We start from the raw sequence: 5000 nt of genomic DNA on the forward strand, positions 1-5000 counted from the left end.
CGAGCTCACGAAAAGAAATTGAAAGAAATTGATGAAGATCTCTTGGTAAATGCTATCTTTTAGTTTTATACATTTGTTTTTTTACAAAATGTGTGAAGGAGCTAACTAAAGACTACTGAAATTATAGCAATCCAAACTCCTCACGCTTGTGGCTCTCAACTTCCAAGCAATAGGGTTGAGGCACAGGGTGAACAATGTTATTATTATTATTATTATTATTATTATTATTATTATTATTATTATTATTATCATCATCATTATTACATACTCCACCCGCATAAAGCTGCGTTTAGAGAAAGGCACGAGAACAAAATACAGTGTCTAACGATTTCGTGGACAGTGACTTATTTCCAATTGAAAGTAAAAATATATGTTACTAATTATAATTTGTTGGATGTCATCCCAGATATCGACGAATGTTTAACAGGAAAACATAACTGCAGCCATGTCGCCGTGTGCAACAACACCAATGGTTCATATAACTGCACTTGTAAGGAGGGATATGTTGGAGACGGACGAAACTGCTCAGGCAAGAATATATACTGTTTGGCTGCTAGGTGCAGAATAAATTATTACTTTCTTATCACCTCAGAGCTAACCAATCACAACACATAAAAAGCACAGTGTTCCGACTTCACGAAAAGAAATTGAAAGAAATTGGTGAAGATCTCTTGGTAAATGCTATCTTTTAGTTTTATACATTTTTTTTTGTTTTACAAAATGTGTGAAGGAGCTAACTAAAGACTACTGAAATTATAGCAATCCAAACTCATTTTTATGCCATCGCCATTTCCCATGTACATGCCATTCAAGTCACCGCTATTGTGGCTTTTATTGGCTGTTTTGTTTTCCTTTCAGTACTTTAAAATAATTACATTTGTCGCTACAATTTTCCTTGATATTGGCTCATCCGTTGTTATACCATTGTAATTTCAGTTCATTCCCGTTTAATTGCCATTTCCCTGTCTGCTGTCTTTGTCATTTTCATGCATGGTCATTGCTGGTTATTGCCACTGCCAGTCTGTAACTAGCACTCACTGCTTTTGTTATACCAAGAGTCAATCAGCATCAGCAAAGTGTTTAGTTTTAAACCAAGTTATAATGCAAATACAATGCACAAAGAATCTTAAAACCGGGAAATTTGAATTGGATACAACATCGAGTTCGCCGATTTGATCGATATTTTTATTTTAACGCAAAACTTTACTCTTGGGTAATGGACTCTTGGTTACTTTCTACTTTCTCAAATCCCATATTACCTGTTGTTTATCTCCCAAAAATTTGCATAGGCATTGTTTTCGATATCTCTCCCTCCCTCCCTCCCTCTCTCTAGACGTATTGTCACCACTTTTAACTTTTTGTCTCCTTTCAAATTTGACCCTCCCCCCCCCCCCATCAAAAAAAAAATTGAAAATGAGGACTAAAGCGTTGGACGGCTTGTTTATGGTATTTTCAATGGTCTGCCCAGATGTGCCACATGTGGTGGTAACAATCAGTTTTAAGTGGTTAAAACCACTGGCAACCGATGGATATTTCCGCCATTAATAAAGTTCACCCCGTTCACCCTCTTTCCGCCTTAATTTAAGAATCGCTGTTTTGAACGCCTGAAGAACATGCCGTAAAAGCGTGCACCTTTTATGATCGATGTCATCTAAAGTCCAATTCGGCAAGTAATTTTAAGGCCATGTTGCCCGTTTGCAAAGGTAATATACCCATTGCGCTCATGTTATTTCTCAAAGAAACCTGTTTCATCCCTGTTTCATCCCTGCCAAGGGACTCATCAGAGACCTTTCGGCTAAGTCGTCAAACATCGCGTTTGAAGTCCCGCTAGCATCAAAATGATGGTGGCAATCTGGCCTTATAATCCTTATGTGATATAAGGCCAGATTGCCACCATCATTTTGATTGCCACCATCATACGTATGTATAATAAGAATAACGGACCATTTTACAGTCCTGTGCTCAGTTACCAGGCCTTTGAATAAAAGCGAGACTGGAGTTGACCCCGCTTTGACACACAACGCGTTGCTTTTCTCATGTAAATCACTATTACTATTACATAAGAAAAGTAGTGAGGTTTGTATCAAAGCAAGGTCAACTCCAGCCTTGCTTTTATTCAAAGTCCTGGTAACTGAGCGCAGAACTGTAACAATGGTTTATTGCCACCAATAAGGAGAACTTTCAAGCACACAATGAAACTGTTGGATTTATTAATGTTCTAGTAAATGTTAAATATATCAGACTATATAGACAATGAAGACAGTCTGTCGACTTCAACTGTAATTGACAAACGAGAAACATAAAGAACCTTTTGCATGTACAATAATCCTTAGTGTTCGGGCAACATCTGGTTCTCAGAATAATTAAAGAAAGTAAAGAAAAACAAACAAACCTTTGACCCTTTCTCAACAGTGTGAGATTCGTCAACAATATGCGCAGTAAGAGTTTGGTGCAAAGGAGTGTTGCTGTTTTTCATCCGATTGAGGAAATTTTTATGACTTTTCCAGAATTTCATCGGCATAAACAAAGATCAGTTGACATTTGTCGCTTTCTACATCTTCTAAACTGGCGTCCGAAAGCGATATTAGCAGTTAAACCCATTGAAGCATCTTCGAATATCTGATCTTGCACAATGCAACTACCACACATGCGAGTTTGTTCGACATGATCTTCTCACTCTAACAAACAAGTGGAAGATAAGAGTCTTTCCAAAGCCTGTTCTGTTCTGAAAAGCAGAGTTAATATCGCTTCTTTCTGTTACGTTCGCAATTCAAGCGATATTCCCAGTCCAGAGAGATCTGAAACATCTTGCTTGAATCCCGTCTTCGCAACATCGCCACATTCTCATTTGCGTTGTAATTCTGCCACGAAAGAACCGGAAGAAAAATATGCTTTTCATTGAGAGGTGATCATTGAAATATCATAGGGGTTGACAAGCCTGACTCACGCTTTCCACCCACGTGTTTTAGCCTTTAAATCTCAGAGTTTAGCTTTTACGAGTATATCTTTCAGAGACCTTCCTCGTTTGTATGATATACTTGGAGGTTCTTTGTAGATCTGTCTAAGTAAAGGCTGTTTCTCTATCAGTTGCCAGTGTTTCATGAGAATGTTTTTAAGGCTGGGAACTGATGGTTCAAAATTTGAACGGGTTTTCCAAACGAACAGTTAGTGCGTGCCGGTGTATTTCTCTTCGCTTCCCCTTCCACCACTACCATTTCGCACTGTCCTCTTCTCACTGAATGCATTTTTTTTTTGACTGGCCTCTGGCCTCTGTTAGTCTTGCTATCCAAGATGTCTACTAATAATTCTTACCAAAAAAAATTCGCCTGCTTTGCAGGCTACTGACTCTGTTGTTGCCGTTGTTGCAAAAATGTCATTTGCAAGCTTTGAATTTGCTGCTCCTGTTTCGGTTGCTGAGCCTGAAAAAGCCTTAACATATCCTGATGTTACTGTTGCTGCATGCTCTGCTTATCAGCCATCAACTTCTGATAGTTTACTTTCATCTCATGACCTTTGGCTTTTTGCTCAATCTCCTGTTTCCTAAGTTCGTTTTCGTTTTCCATTTTCTCTCGTAGATACTGCAAAGTCTCAGTTCCACTTTTTGTACTCTTTTAACTTTTTCATTCACACTACCTTTCCTTTTCTGTGTCTCTCCTAGTCGTTCCGTGGCCTTTTTCCTCTGTTCTTCTGCAGCAAGCTTTTCATTTTCTCTCTGAGTTCCACAGTTTTCTTTCCTGCCAGCCTCTGCAGCTTTCTCTTTGTCAATTATTTCTTCCAACTCTCTCCATTCGCTTTTCTTAATGTAAAATGCTGAAAAGGCCGAAAATAAAATTTGAAAAAAGGATTGCAAATGAGCGATATGGCAGAAACTGGGATTGTTTCCCATCTTATGTTTACTTTAGAAGTAGGAATACACTTGAGAACTTTCAGTTGAAGCGCTCCTTACCAAATGATGTCATGCTATCACGCGCTAAATGGAATAATGTGAAACACGCTTTATTTACTAGTAAATTGAGCCTGGCCTTCAAGGGTACACTTTCATTAATCACGCTGGCAGTAGCGTCTTTAATGCTGAAAGATGCCTTCCGTGACAGCGAAATGGAATCCACGTTAACTAAAGGACTCAAGGCTGGTTTTTCAGAAGGTGCCCGCAGGTTGCTGTGCACTCAATGACAGTGCAGAGCAGAAAATGCAGCATGAAATGAACTGCTTCGCACAAGCCTGCGACCATTAATTTTTTTCGGATTCAACATCAGCACCAAGAAAATCGAAGTTATGTACCAGCCGGCACTATAGGAGAGACATACCAGGAGCCACGCATAACGGTGAAGGGATATTATCTCCAGGCAATCGACAACTTCACCTACCTGAGAAGTACACTTTCTCGTGCAGTGAACATAGACGCTAAAGTCAACAACAGGATTGCCAAGGCCAGCGCTGCCTTTGGTAGTCTTTATCACCAATTTGAAGGTCTACTGTGCAGTGGTCCTAACCACCCTCCTTTGTGCCTGCACACATGATAAACAGCTCAACCACTCAGCACATGAGCTGTCTCTGCAGATTCCTCCACATTATATGACGGGGCAAAGTCAAGGAGGTCCTGGAACGAGCCGGGCTTTGCATAGACTACACCCTCCTGCAGAAAGCCGACTTCCAAAGCAGCTATTCTATGGCGAACTGTATCAGGGGAAGCGTTCGATAGTTTTTGCTTGCAAAAGGTTCAGCCTGTATTTGGCGAGTAGAGAGAATATTTCAGTAGAAACGAACCACAAGCCTTAAAAATCAATATTTAACAAGTCTCTGTTATCAGCTCCATTCCGTCTTCAAAGGATGCTTCCAAGACTACGATGATTTAACCTTTCAGTCAGATACAAACCTGAATCTCAGATGTTCTTGACGGACCATTTGTCTAGAGTAGCGTAGCATGAATCTCCTAAACCAGACTAATCTTTACAAATATTCTCCTTGGAGGTCACTAGAGAGCCTAGGCCCAATGCAAG

At 39.8% G+C, this 5000-nt stretch overlaps 1 pseudogene; it reads left to right on the forward strand.

The window, feature by feature from the left end:
- The window catches only part of LOC138031789 (microfibril-associated glycoprotein 4-like), a 27949-nt pseudogene that overhangs the window by 185 nt on the left and 22764 nt on the right, over positions 1–5000 (forward strand).

The sequence above is a fragment of the Montipora capricornis genome, chromosome 14 (genome assembly GCF_036669925.1).
Source record: "Montipora capricornis isolate CH-2021 chromosome 14, ASM3666992v2, whole genome shotgun sequence".
NCBI lineage: Eukaryota > Metazoa > Cnidaria > Anthozoa > Scleractinia > Acroporidae > Montipora > Montipora capricornis.